This window comes from Orycteropus afer, unplaced genomic scaffold, assembly GCF_000298275.1.
Source record: "Orycteropus afer afer isolate SDZICR_OR568_19922 unplaced genomic scaffold, OryAfe1.0 scaffold00106, whole genome shotgun sequence".
NCBI lineage: Eukaryota > Metazoa > Chordata > Mammalia > Tubulidentata > Orycteropodidae > Orycteropus > Orycteropus afer.
In genome coordinates, this window is record NW_006921693.1 from 8,183,115 (window position 1) to 8,197,387 (window position 14,273).

Consider the following 14,273-nt stretch of genomic DNA (forward strand, 5'->3'; position numbering starts at 1 on the left):
ACACCAGAGAATTTCCAGGAGAAGACCTGGTGATCAGGCCCCATAAAGATTATAACCTAGAAAACCCTACAGGGCTGTTCTACTATGTCACATGAGGTGATCATGAGTTGAAAATCAACTTACCAGCAACCCACAATGAAAAGCATACATCACAGGTGCCATTGTTCTTTCCTGCCAAGCTCTTGACAGGCCTCACGAGTTGTTTGCAGTCCTCTTACCCTCAGAAACCAGGCCGGCAGCGTGCACTGATGCCAGTTGTCAGGGCTGGCATGGGTGATGCATACTTCTGTCATTGTTCTTGGTCTAGAGTGACTACAGAGATGTTCATGAACAGATCACTACATGGTGTTTGGAGTCCACTAGATGCCCAGTTTCTGCTACATGCATGCACACGAGAAAGGGTTAACTTCCCCTATTGATCTGATGGTACTCAGTGTTGTAAATGGCTTCCTGCCTCTAGCACCTAGTTTCTGACATTTCTGTTGTTGTTAGGTACCATCCAGTCAGTTTCAACTCATAGTGACACGATGTACAGTAGAACAAAACACTGCCCGGTCCTATGCCATCCTCACAGTTACTGCCATGCCTGTTCTCATTGCCACAGCAATTGTGTCAACCCACCTTGTTGACAGTGGGTTGCTTCACTTTTTCTCTGGCCCTCTGCTTTACCAACATATACCCTTCTCCCTGCTGACATTACTAGCACTCTCCAAACTGGAAAATGTGCAAGGGATTTTAAGAAAGGGTTCCATAGGTATTAAAGACAATATTTTAAATCTTCCTCAAAAGATTGTGATTTGTGATGTCTTCACACTCAAGCATTTGTACAGTGAGAATTTATGGAGCACCTACCTGGTCCCAGCCACTATATTAGACTATTGGACACTACGGATTCAGGAACAATTTTCCAAAAAAAAAAAAACTTTTTTTTTTTTTCAGTCTAGCAGAGGAGACATATACAAAAATAAATAACAATTACAACACATTAGGATAGAGGAAAGTGTAAACTCTGTTGAGGTTGTTGGATGCCACAAAGTCAGTTCTGCTTCATAGTGATCCTACGGACAACACAATAAGACACTGCCTGGTGCTGCATCATCCTCACAATCATTGCTGTGCTTGAGCCCTTTGTTGTACCCATCCTGTTGAGGCTCTTCCTGCCACTGGCCAACTCTCTACTTTATCAAGCATGATGTCTTCTAGGGACTGGTCCCTCCTGATAACAAGGCCAAAGGACGTGAGACAAAATCTCACCATCCTTGCTTGTAAGGAACATTCTGGCTGTACTTTAGTGACTAACTCGGCCTGACAGTAACCTATAATGTGTCAAAGAGGGAAGACATTGGAGCTGGACCTTGACGGGTGAGTAGAGCACAGTCAGCTAAGAAGGTGAAAAGAGAGGAAAGGAGGAACAGAAGAGGCAAATACATTGAGATTTGAAAATGCATCATGTAGAGCATGTCATATAGGTTGGGACCAGAATACCAAGGAACTTGACTGCCAGGTCAATAACAGTGTGAATGAAAAAACAAAAAATATTCCTGGCTTGTTTGTTAGCCTTATTTGCAGTTTGTGTGTTTTCTAGGCTGAATAAATGTCCACATGCCAAGTGACTATTGGTTCCTGCCACAAAATAAGCGAGTACTTCAACTTTGGACATTTTTCATGACATTTCAGAAAGAAAAGGAAGGGAGAAGGAATTGAGGGAGGGCGAGAGAGAGCAAGAGAGAGAGAGAGAGAGAGAGAGCAAGAGGGGGCAAATGGAGAGAAGTCGTAGCAAAGACAAGAAGGAAGGAGAGAAAGTCAAGAAAGAAATACCACAAAGAAAAGAAATCATTTGGGTTTACTGCCAACAAGAGTTAGGAAAGCTGATTTCTTAAGATAAACTGAAGTAAAACAAAATATACTCCATATGTTGAAACCGTATACTTAGTTTGGGATAAACAAAAACATGTTTGGTGAATAGTTGCCATAATTAAAAAGAAATTAAAAGAAAGAAAGAAAGAAAAAACATCTGGGGATAGATGCATATTTAAATACACACACACGTGTGCACACATACATGAAGACACAAACTCACTATGATTCTAAAGCTTCAAGTTTTTATCGACTTAAGTAAACTTGCTTGTTGCAAAAGTACATTGCAACAGTCAAAGCACCCCATGATCCACATTGAAACTCTATAGGGCTATTCAGCATTGCTCAAAAACCAAAAGACTTTCCAAATCCTGTATTCTGTTCCTACTTTCTCCTTCACTTTCAATGCACATCCTCTTTCTTTTATCTGGACAATGCCTATTCACCCCTCAGTGCCCAAATCAAATACCACCTGTTTCCAGTGGTGTGCCCAGACTCCTAGGGTAGCAAATCATGGCTTCTTCATGTGTGTACTTTATACGTAGCTCGAATACAGTTTCTGGTTCATTGAAGGAATCATATGTCTGTATCTCCCATCCCCATAGTGTTCAGTGAGAAAGTCTGTTACAAGGATAATACTTGTTTTTAACCTTGTATCTCCAAGCCTAAGTAGAACAAACTTAGTAAATCCTTAGTTGTTGTACTTAGCTATCTTCGAGTCTCCTCTGAGTCACGGACAGCAGAATGATAGGTTCCCCAGTCGTATGCCATCCTCACATTTGTTTACATCTTTGAGTTCATTGCTGCTGTCACTGTGTATTTCGAGTCCCTTCCAACCTAGGGGGAGTTAGTCTTCCAGGACTATATTGGACAATACTGTTGTGTGATCTATAGGATTTTCATTGGCTAATTTTCAGAAATAGATTGCCAAACCTTTCTTCCTAGTCTGTTTTCATCTGGAAGCTCCACTGAGACTTGTTCACCATGGATGACCCTAATGATATTTGTAATGGTCTAGATTTCAGCATCATAGTAACATGCCAACCACCTCAGTAAGACAAACAGAGAGGCGGGTGGTGGAAATTCTTAGTTTATGTTTGCTAAACTGAATTAAATATGGACCTGGAGAATTATGGACAGAGAGTTTCTGAAGCTAAAAAGAGATATTCAGATGTAGTTATATCTATATCGTGATGGAAACTCTGGGCATGTGGTAGCCCTATGTCACTACACTTTCAAGATTGCAGGTATTTTCTCTTGCATGGGCAGTGTGGCAGAGCAGAACCCTTGCCTGAAATAATCTAACAGGATGAACACATGAGAATAGAAGACCCATGTGTGGATGTAGTTCTGTAATCAGATTGCTCTTTATTTTTGATAAAGTCACTTATCTGTGAACCTCAGTTCATATATCCACAAAAGATGACATTGAACTAGAATAGGTGATTTTCAAACACGGTGAAGCATAAGAACTCTTTGTCCAAATTAAGTCGTGCCCAGAGTACCAATTTATTAAGAGATCAATGTGAAACTGCAGAAGACATTGAAGGAAGGTGGCCTGGAACAACACTGGCTCAGCATCTCTAACGAGACTCTCCAGAAAACCCGAAAAGAGTGCTGGAAATACATGTGAGCTGAACATTTACACTAGGTAGATACACTCCTTGGAGAGATCAGTCATGGGGGAATAGAAGGGCTGTGTATGCACAGGGGGCAGGAGTGCATGGGAAGGAAGGACACAGGGAAGAAGTGCCCTTGGAGAGGAAGTGGGAGGAGAGCTGTTGCATTGTGGGAGATTACAGTCAATGTCATGAGACAAAGTGTATGTGAACTGCTGTATGGAAGATGAACTTGCTCTGTAAACTTTCACCCAAATCACAATAAAATTTACAAAAAAAATGAAGAATTATGGAAACACAGATTTAAATATAGACTTGGCCAGATGAATCTCTAGGTTTGGTATGCAATCTTTCACCTGTAATCATAGAAATATAGCCAGTCAACCCCATGTGTGAACGAGTAGAAGTGTGTGCTAGGTAGGGTTTTCAATGGCTGATTTTTTGTGAGTAGATTGCTTGGTCTTTCTTCCTAGGTGCCTCCAGATAGACTCAAGCTGCCAGACATTCAGTTAGCAGCCGACCGTGTTAATCCTTTGCACCAACTATGGACTGCCATAGACATATAGTGTCTTACGTACTATAACCAAGAGAGATGGAACAGCTTATTTAACAATAAGAAAGGCACTCAGGTGAAATGGTAAGGGGACAAAGATCTTGGACTAGACTTGCTCTGGCCATTTCAGAGTGGCCTCCCAGTCTTATCTTTGCACTCCAGGGTCAATTCTAAATTAAGTGTGGTCATGCTTTTGATAAGGATAGAAAAGTTCTTTGTAACCACATCAGAATTCTCTGATCACTACAGTAACTAGTCTAAGAAAGAGACTGAGAGACTGGATGACTTCCTGCCAATGGTCACTGATGGACCACAAGGGGATGGGTTTGTCCTACTCATGTTAAATTGTTGTTGTTATTGTTATTTGCCATCGAGTCGGCCCCAACTCATAGCGACCCCTCCTTGGGTTTCCGAGGCAGTATCACTACGGAAGTAGGAATGCCCAACCTTCCTTCCGAGGAGTGGCTGGTGGGTTTGAACCGCCAGCCTTCTGGTTAGCAGTCAAGTGCCTTAGGCACTATGCTACCAGAGCTCCTAGTAATATCTAAAAACAACTTTAGGAGCCTAAGACATTTGACTGCTAACCAGAAGGCTGGTGATCCAAACCCACCACCCACTCCTTGGAAGGAAGATGAAACAATCTACTTTCATAGTGATGTTGTTGTTGTTATGTGCCATCGAGTCGGACCCGACTCATAGCGACCCCTCCTTGGGTTGCTGAGGCAGTATCACTACGGAAGTGGATTGCCCAACCTTCCTTCCGAGGAGTGGGTGGTGGATTTGAACCCCCAGCCTTCTGGTTAGCAGGAAAGTGCCTTAGGCACTATGCTACTGGAGCTCATACTGATACAGTCTCAGAAACCCAAGGAGGGGTCGCTATGAGTCAGATCTGACTCGATGGCAGTGAGAAAAAAACAACTCTATCATTCTACCTGCTTGTACTTTTTTGCTCCAGCTTCGTGAACTGGTCATAATCTCAAGGCTGCACATGCTTGATTTAGTCCTCTGTTCCCTGGTACGCAGTGATCTTTCCCTCTGCTGTGTCGGTCTCTGCTTCAAACTCTACTCCTCCTCCCACGTGTGACTTAAGTTTAACTTTCGTCGGGAAACTTTCTCTGAGCGTCCAGCTCCAATTAACTTAGCCTCCTCCACTTGTCTCTGTGCATCTTCCATACCATGAATAAATCATAGTGCTTATTATCACACTGAAATGTGAATTTTTTGTGTTTATTTTCAAACACAGAGTTAACTTGGGGCAGTCTTATTTATGTCTCTAACCCTCAAAATTTATCACTATACTTGTATAATAGTAAACTCATTGCCTTCCAGTAGATTTTGACTCTCAGTGACATTATAGGACAGAATAGAACTGCCCCATAAAGTTTCCAAGGCCATGATCTTCACAAAAGCACACTGCCATATCTTTCCTCATCAGAGCAGCTGGTGAATTTGAACCACCAACATTTTCGTTAGCAGCTGAGTACTTAACCACTGCGCCACCAGGGCTCCTGCATTATCGATAATAATAGGTGTTAATAAGTATCAAGATTAGAGGAGGCATACTTTGAAGGTCAGTAGTTGATTTAATTTGCATAAGAGAGAGAGTACTGCCATCAAATCTCTCGTGGCTTTATGTTCTTGATTCAACAGTCATAAATAAGGAACACAGAAAATGTAATTTTTTTTTCAAACTTATCTTGGAAATTAGCCCGAGAACCAAATGTTTTACTTTAATGGTATGTTTCTTCTCTCCTACCACAACTAGTAAACATTTCAGATCTCAGATGCATACGATGTTTGTTTGTATTTACTGTAATTCCCCAGGAGGCTTCAGATGCTTGGACCATTTAGGCATCTAGTGCATGTTTGATGAATTTAGGAATATATGAAGGAACACTTGAATACCATGAGGTAGGATTCTGACATCCATTAGCAAGCCTGACCAGTTTTCATCTGCCTGATTTGAAAAGTAGCCTTGCTCATTTGGAGAAAGGGCGTGGAAAAAGGTGATACGGTACCTGATCTGTTCAATTCTATTACTTTTTTAATCCATGCTAAAAAAAAAAAAAAAAGTCACTTATGGGACACGTGGCGGACCATGAAGTAGACTCTGGGTTCTGACTCCAGGTTTGTCCCCACATTGCACTGTGAGATTAACCTCTTGGGTTTAGGAGATTGATTTTATGAAACCCAGACCAGACTTTCTTGAGGTCCCGTATGTTGTTACTAGGTACTATAAAGACAATTTCGACTCACAGAAACCCCATGTGATGGAATAATCTTTACAGAAAGAGATCACCAGGTCTTTCTCCCATGGAGCATTTGAGTGGGTTTAAACTGCCAACCTTTTTGTTAGCAGCCAAGCACTCAACTTCTGTGCCACTAGGGTTCTTTATGTTCAATAGAGTCTGATGCAATTCCATGGCATGATGATACAACAGACTAGATTATAATCTGTATAAATCTCAAAATGCTTTTAGTTTTGATATTTTTAGCAGTCAGGTATCATCGCAAAGTTTTGATTTCAAGAAGTAAAATATTTGACTTTTTGGATTAATTTCCAGGAAAAGATGTAGGAAAAAAACTGTCGTCTGTCCCCCAAGCAACACACTTAATGCTCCAGACTTGTGTCTTACTCCATAAACAAAAGGCCTGCAGTTTAAAGGTAAGCCCCTCTGTAAAGACAGTTTCACTGAGCATCATTTGAAACAGGGTACACATCTTGGGATGGGCGTGGTGAGGAGTCTCACTCCCCATCTCAAGTAGTGCATCAAAGTTTCTTCAAACCTCATATAACATGTACTTTCCTGAGAATTCTGGAAAATTCAGTGTTCTCCAGCTACTTATAAATTATAAATTCTGGCTGAGAATTTATAATTTATAAATTCACAAGTGAGCTAATACTGGCTCAGTTTATAAATTGTTTCCATGATCAACATCGCAGTTGCATGCCATGTCTAATCATGCATTTATACTCAAGGAGTTCTGGTGGCGAAGTGCCTAAGGCATTTGACAGTGCTTTTCATCAGCATCATCCTGATAGCATGTCACAAAAACTCTACAAGGAAAGAACACATTGGTTTCTGCTCCTTTTCCAGATAAGGAACTGGAGGCTCAGAACTCTCAAGATTTAGGAAAGAATAGGTAATGAAAAAACAGATAGAATCGCTCCTAGTTCGCTTTCTAGGTTGGGCTAATTGGTTACACCACAGTGCTCTATAAGGCATTCGAGAAAGAGATTTGCTTGCTTATACATTTTCTTCTTCAGCACATATATGGGGTATCTCCTATTTGCAGATATTGTTCCTGGTGTTGGTGCTGTAACAGTGACAAAGCCTAAGCCCTCCCTTCATTAAATTGGTACCAACACCCGTACCAGTATCAAATGCCATGGATTTGACTCCGTGTGTCAGAGTAGAACTGTGCTCCACAGGCTTTCCAGTGGCTGATTTTTGGGAGTCAACTGCCAATCCTTTCTTCCAAGGCACCTCTTGATTAATATAAACCACCAGCATTTCAGTTAGTAGTTTAGCATGTTAACCTTTTGTTCCACTCAGGGACTCCATTGAATTTATAGTAGGGAAGAAAAAGATAGAGGCAATTCCAATGCTTTGTCACTCCATCACTCAGAAAGCAAATCAATAAACAAACAAAATGGCAATAATTATACACCTTACTGTGTGCAAGACAAAGGAGCTCTCATAGGGTAGTGCCTAAGGCATTTGACTGCTAACCAGAAGGTTGGCAGTTCAAACCTACCAGCTACTTCACAGAAGGAAGATTGGGCAATCTACTTCTGCAAAGATTTACTGCCTAGGAAACCCAAAGGGGGTTGCTATGAGTCAGAATCGACTCAATAGTAGTGAGTTTGGTTTATTTTATATACCTGGAATAAGGTTGGAGGAATAGGTGAAGCTGCATTAGGGTACTGGCTTGATATTGAAAAGAAGATTCACAATTAGTCACTTAGTCAATTTTCATACCATCTCAGTGCAAACATTACTATCAAAGATTGTATTTATCATTTAACTAGAGTGGTTATTAGAATGTGTTTTTCCTCATGTCTTTCTTGTGCCAAATTCATTTGGCATCACTTTCCATTGCCCAGAGCAAGAGGAAGAAAACACCATGGCCACATCTTTTATTTATTTATTATATATTTTTCTATGCCCAGAAGAAACATGTGTTTATTTTAGGAACTAAGATGACATAAATAATTTATAAGTGACAATTCATGTCTAAAAAGTTCTGGGGGGTAACTGCCCTGTAAGAGAATCCACTCTATGGTTAAGGGAATCTTAGTCTTATAGGAAACTAATAAAATCCCGTTTTAGTAGAAACAGAGACAAAGAGAACAGGAGATTTCAGAATATAAAGGATATTTATGCAACTAGAGTTAGGCTTAAAAAAACCTGGGAGAAGTAAAGTGGATAAATTATTAGTTTTTGATATCTGCAGGTAGTCTTATAATGATAAAAAGATATTTCTGGCACAAAAGAGTCAAAACTAAAGCCCCAAACAAAACACATAATTTCCAGGTTAGGAGTATATTTCAAATTTTAGTATGGTTTAAGAATAAACTTATTAGCTACATAATAACCACAATGTGACCTGTATACACCTACATTTTGTGCCTGTGGGTTTTAGTGGGAAGCTGTCATCCCATTTGCAGTGCATGCTAACATCTGTTGGAGTCTGTTAACTCCATGAATCTGAAGAAATAGGACACATCCCACCAATCCCAGCACCAGAGACCAGTGGGATATGTGTGTCCCACTAATTTAGTAAATCTGGAAGCTGGACTATATGAAGAAGTGCATGGCATCAAGACTGGAGGAATGCTCATTAACAACCTGTGATATGCAGACAATACAACTTTGCTTGCTGAAAGGGAGGATGACTTGAAGCACTTACTGATGAAGATTAAAGACTACAGTGTGCAGTATGGATTACACCTCGACATAAAACAAAAATCCTCACAACTGTATCAATAAGCAGCATCACAATAAATGGTGAAAAGAGTGAAGTTGTTAAAGATTTCACATTACTTGAATCCACAATCAACACCAATGGAAGCAGCAATCGAGACATCAGAGGATATATTGCACTGGGCAAATCTGCTGTAAGGACCTCTTTAAAGTGCAGAAGAGCAAAGGTGTCTTCTTGAAGACTAAGGTGCATTTAACCCAAGCCATGGTATTTTCAATCACCTCATATGCATGTGAGAGCTGGACAATTAACAAAGAAGACCGAAGAACCACTGATGCTTTTGAGTTGCGGTGCTGGCGAAGAAAACTGAAAGTACCATGGACTGCCAAAAGAACTAACAAATCTGTCCTGGATGAAGTCCAGCCAGACTGCTCTTTGGAAGAGAGAATGGCCAGACTTCATCTGATCTACTTTGGTCATATTGTCAGAAGGGACCATTCCCTGGAGAAGGATATCATGCTTGATAAAGTGAAGGATCAATGAGAAAGGGGCAGGCCCTCAACCAGATGGACTGACACAGTGGTTGCAACAATAGGCTCAGGTGTGGCAAGGTTTGTGAGGCTGGTACAAGACCTAGCAGTGTTTTGTTCTGTTGTACATAGGGTCGCTATGAGTCAGAACTGACTCGACGGAACCTAATAACAACAATTGTAGTAAAACCCTCAGTATCTCAGAATTTTTTTTTTTTTTTATTTCCTTCAAATGTCTTCCAATGAGACCAATGATTTATTCATTGCATTTTTTTTTTTTCCCCAGCAACATAAATGGCAACTATACCCATGGACCTCAATGGATGGAATACAAAGGAGTCAAATAAACTACATCTGTGAAAAGAGATAATAGAGAAGCTCAATGTCATCCATCAGAACACAGCCAGGGGCTGAATGCTGAACAGACTAACAATTGCTCATAGGTAAGTTCAATTGGAAGCTGAAGAAAATTAAATTAAGTCCATGAGAGCCAAAGTACAACCTTGAGTATATACCACCTGAATTTAGAGACCATTTGAAAAATAGAATTGATGCACTGAACACTAATGACCAAAGACAAGATAAGTTGTGGAATGACATCAAGGACATCATACATGAAGAAAGGTCAATTAAAGGACAGACAAGAAAGGAAAAATCAAAATGGAAGTCAGCAGAAACTCTGAAACTTGCTCTTTGACACAAAGTAGCTTAAGGAATGGGAGAAATGACGTAGAAGAGCTGAACAGAAGCTTTCAAAAGGTGGCTTGAGAAGACAAAGTAAAGTATTAAAATTAATTGTGCAAAGACTTAGAGTTAGAAATCAAAAAGGAGGAACTTGGAATTTCTCAAGCTGAAAGAACTGAAAAAAAAAAAAAAAAAAAAAAAACTTGGAGTTGCAGTATGGAAGGATTCCATGGGAAAACATTGAATGAAGCAGGAAGCATCATAAGAGATGGAAGAAATACATACAATCACTAAATCAAAACTAATTGCTCAACGTTCAACCATTTCAGGAGGTAATACATGATCAAGAATCGGTGGTACTGAAGGGAAAAGTCCAAGCTGCGCTGGAGCCATTGGTGAACAACAAGCATCCGGTGATTGATAGAATAACAATTGAGATATTTCAACAAATGGATGCAATGCCGGAAGTGCTCACCTATCTGTGCCAAGAAATGTGGAAGACAGTTACCTGGCCAACCAACTGGAAGAGATCCATATTTATGCCCATTCCAAAGGAAGGTGATCCAATAGAATGTAGAAATAGGGAACATCATTAATATCACATGCAAATAAAGTTTAACTGAAGATTATTAAAAAACGGTTGCACCAGTACATTAACAGAGAACTGCCAGAAATTCAAGATGGAATGAGAAGTGAATGTGGAACAAGGGATATCATTAGTTGGTGTCAGGTGAATCTTGGCTGAAAGCAGAGAAAATCAGAAAGATGTTTACCTGTGTTTTATTGACAGTGCAAAGGCATTCAACTGTGTGGATCATAACAAACTACTGCAAAGGATGAGCATTCTGAAACACGTATTTATGCTCATGCAGAACCTGTACATAGACCATGAGGCACATTTGAACAGAACAAGAAGTTACTGCGTGATTTAAAATCAAGAAAGTTGTGCATCAGCATTTGATCATTTCATCATACCTATTCATACCTATTAGTTTGCTAACCAACTAATCTGAGAAACTTGACTACATGAAAAAGAGTGTGGTGTCAGGATTAAAGAAAACTCATTAACAACCTGCAACATGGAGATAAAACCAACTTATTGTTGAAAGCGAAATAAGAAATCCTCACAACTGGATCAATAATATGATCCAATATCATGACAAATGGAGGAGATATTGAACTTGTCAAGGATTTCATTTGACTTAAATCCACATTCAACTGCCACTGAAGCAATGGTCAAGAAGTCACAGGATGCAGTTGCAAAAGACTTCTTTAAAGTATTAAAAACAAAGGTGTCACTTTGAGATCCAAAGTGAGCCTGATCCAAGTCATGGTCTTTGCATTCACCTCATATGCATGTCTCGTGAAAGCTGGACAATGAATAAAAAGATCAAACAAGAACTGATGACTTTGAATAATGGTATTGGTGGAAAAAATGGACGATACCACGGACTGCCAGAAGCACAGTCAAACTTCTCCTGGAACAAGTACAGCCCAAATGCTTCTTAGAACCGAGGTTGGTGAGACTTTGTCTCACATCTTTGGACATATTATGAGAAAGGATCAGTCTCTGCAAAAGGATATCATGCTTGGCAAAATAGAAGATCAATGAAAAAGAAGAAAGGCCTCAACAGATGAATTCACACAATGGCTGTAACAATGGATTCCAACATAGCAATGATTGTGACGAGGGTGCCAGAACGGGCAGTGTTTCATTCTCTTTTACATAGGGCTGCTATGTGTCCAAACTGATGAGACAGTTTTGATTTCATTCAAAAACCTTCCATTACTGAAAACACATTGTGTCAGCAAAATTTCAAAGCAGAAAATAATTCAGTCTTGAAAGGTCTTCATGGATTCATCAGCAGCTGTTATTTTGTTTATGTCAATAAAACAAGCAAATAGAGGAAATCACCAAAAGAATTATAGTGATTCAGAAATTTCCTATGTTAGTGAACATTGTGAAATTTTTGCCTTAGAATCAAGAACTTGAACACACTCAAACTTGTAATTTTCTCTGCCCTCATTTGGAATCTAAGAACAAGGTTAGCAAGGCTGTCATTTTATCTTGACAGGTCATATTTGGGATGAATTGAGCGTAGCAAATAGATCAGAACTAGGGTTTTCTTTTTATTTTTTATTAAAAAATGATAACCTAGGAAAATAAATATGACTCCTTTTAAGACCCAGGTCAAATCCTGTTGCTGTGAGCATCTTGATGGCTATGGTGGATTTCATGGTGGCCCAAAGAAGATATGTCCATGTTCCAGAAACTGGGAGTGTTACCTTGTTTGGCTAAAGGGTCTTTAGGGAGGTAATTAAAGTAAGCATCTGGAGAGGACATCATCCTGGATTGTTTGGGTGAGCGCTCCATCCGGTGATGAGTGACCTTTTAAGAGACACACAGAGGAGAGACGCAGGCAGAAAAAGGAGAAGGACATGTGCAGACAGAGGCCAAGATTGGAGCCCTGCGGCCACAAGCCAGGAACACCTGGAGCCACCCAACACAGAGAGCAAAGGGAGGCTTTTCACCTAGAGTTTCTGAAGTGAGTGCGGCCTTGCTGTCACTTTGATTTCAAACTTCTAGCTTCCAGAACTGGTAAGGAATAAATTCCTGTTGTTTGAAGTCACCAAGTTTGTGGCACAGTAGGCCCTCTGTATCCATGGTTTCCACTTCTGAGGATTTGACCAAAGGCACATCAAAAATATTTTTTGGAAAAAAAAAAAAAAAAATCCAGAAAGTAAAACTTGAATTTGCTGCCAAGGAGCACTCTGCTCAATCCAGTGCATGAAGTGATGCGTGTGGCCTGTCCTGCCGTAGCTGCCTGCCATTTCCTGGATCCTCCATTTGTCTCCGCACTCTCATTAGAGCATCATTTGCCTTGCTTCTCAGCTGGTTCACGACCTGTGTTGTGTACACCCTCTGTTTCTGTGAAAAAAATAGCTTCTAAAAAGCGATGAAGTGGCCAAAACCATCCCTCAAAGGCTAAGAGGAAATGCAAGGTGTTAGTTATATAGCATTTGCATTGTATTAGGTATTATATGTAATCTTATAAAGAGATCATCTATAGTACATCAGAGGATGTGCATAGGTTATAGGCAAATACTGTGCCATTTTATTTGAGGAACTTGAGCATCTTTTAGGTATCTGCATGGGGGTGTGTGCTGGAACTAATCTTCAGCAGATACAAAGGGATAACTGTAATTTATTACAGCAGCAAAAAGAAAACAGTAATGAGTTTAGCTCATTTGTGCATAGGGCATGAGAAAAAGGGACTTGTATGACATCAAGTCAATTCCAACTCATAGTGACCCTATATGACAGGGTAGAACTGCAGCATAGGGTTTCCTAGGCTGTAATCTTTACAGGAGTAGAGCAGCTGGTGGGTTCGAACTGCTGAACTTTCAGTACAACATTCTGCATGGGATGACGTAAGTCAAGGCTCAACTCTACAGTAGCTAACAACAACAGAGCAAGTATAGCCAAAATCTTCTAAATGTAGCTCTCAGATTTAAGAGTGACATTCATGCATAATTCTGATAACTAGTAATCGGGTATGAGTGAACAACTGTAGTTAGGGTAATACTTTGGAGACAAGGTTAGAAGATAGAGTATGACTTTTTGGCAGTGGCTTATTTAAGACCAAAAAGTGTAGAGAATAGGTGAGTGGAAGTGTCATTAGCAGGAAAATCTGGACAGTAACTCACACAAACCTAAGTTTTCCAGGCTGGCATGCTATTCATGGTGCATCCTCTTTCAAAAAGTAAACAGATATAAATGCTAAATATAAATTCACAGTGAGCTGATTGAGTGAGAGGACTAATGGCCCAGTACAAAATTGAATGTGACCTCAGCCTTCACTTCAGTTATGTTTACCACAGAGCTTTGAAACAGTTTATTGCAGTTCGATCCTCTACTGAGAATTTACATTTCCATCCCAATATACTGAATCCTAATCTATATTTTAACAAGATACTCAGATGATTCTTAGGTATACATAAAAATCACCTGGGGATCTATAAAACTCACCTGGGGATATTTATGCAGGGATGGTTCAGCATTAGAAAAACAATTAACGTCATCCACCATATAAATAAAAC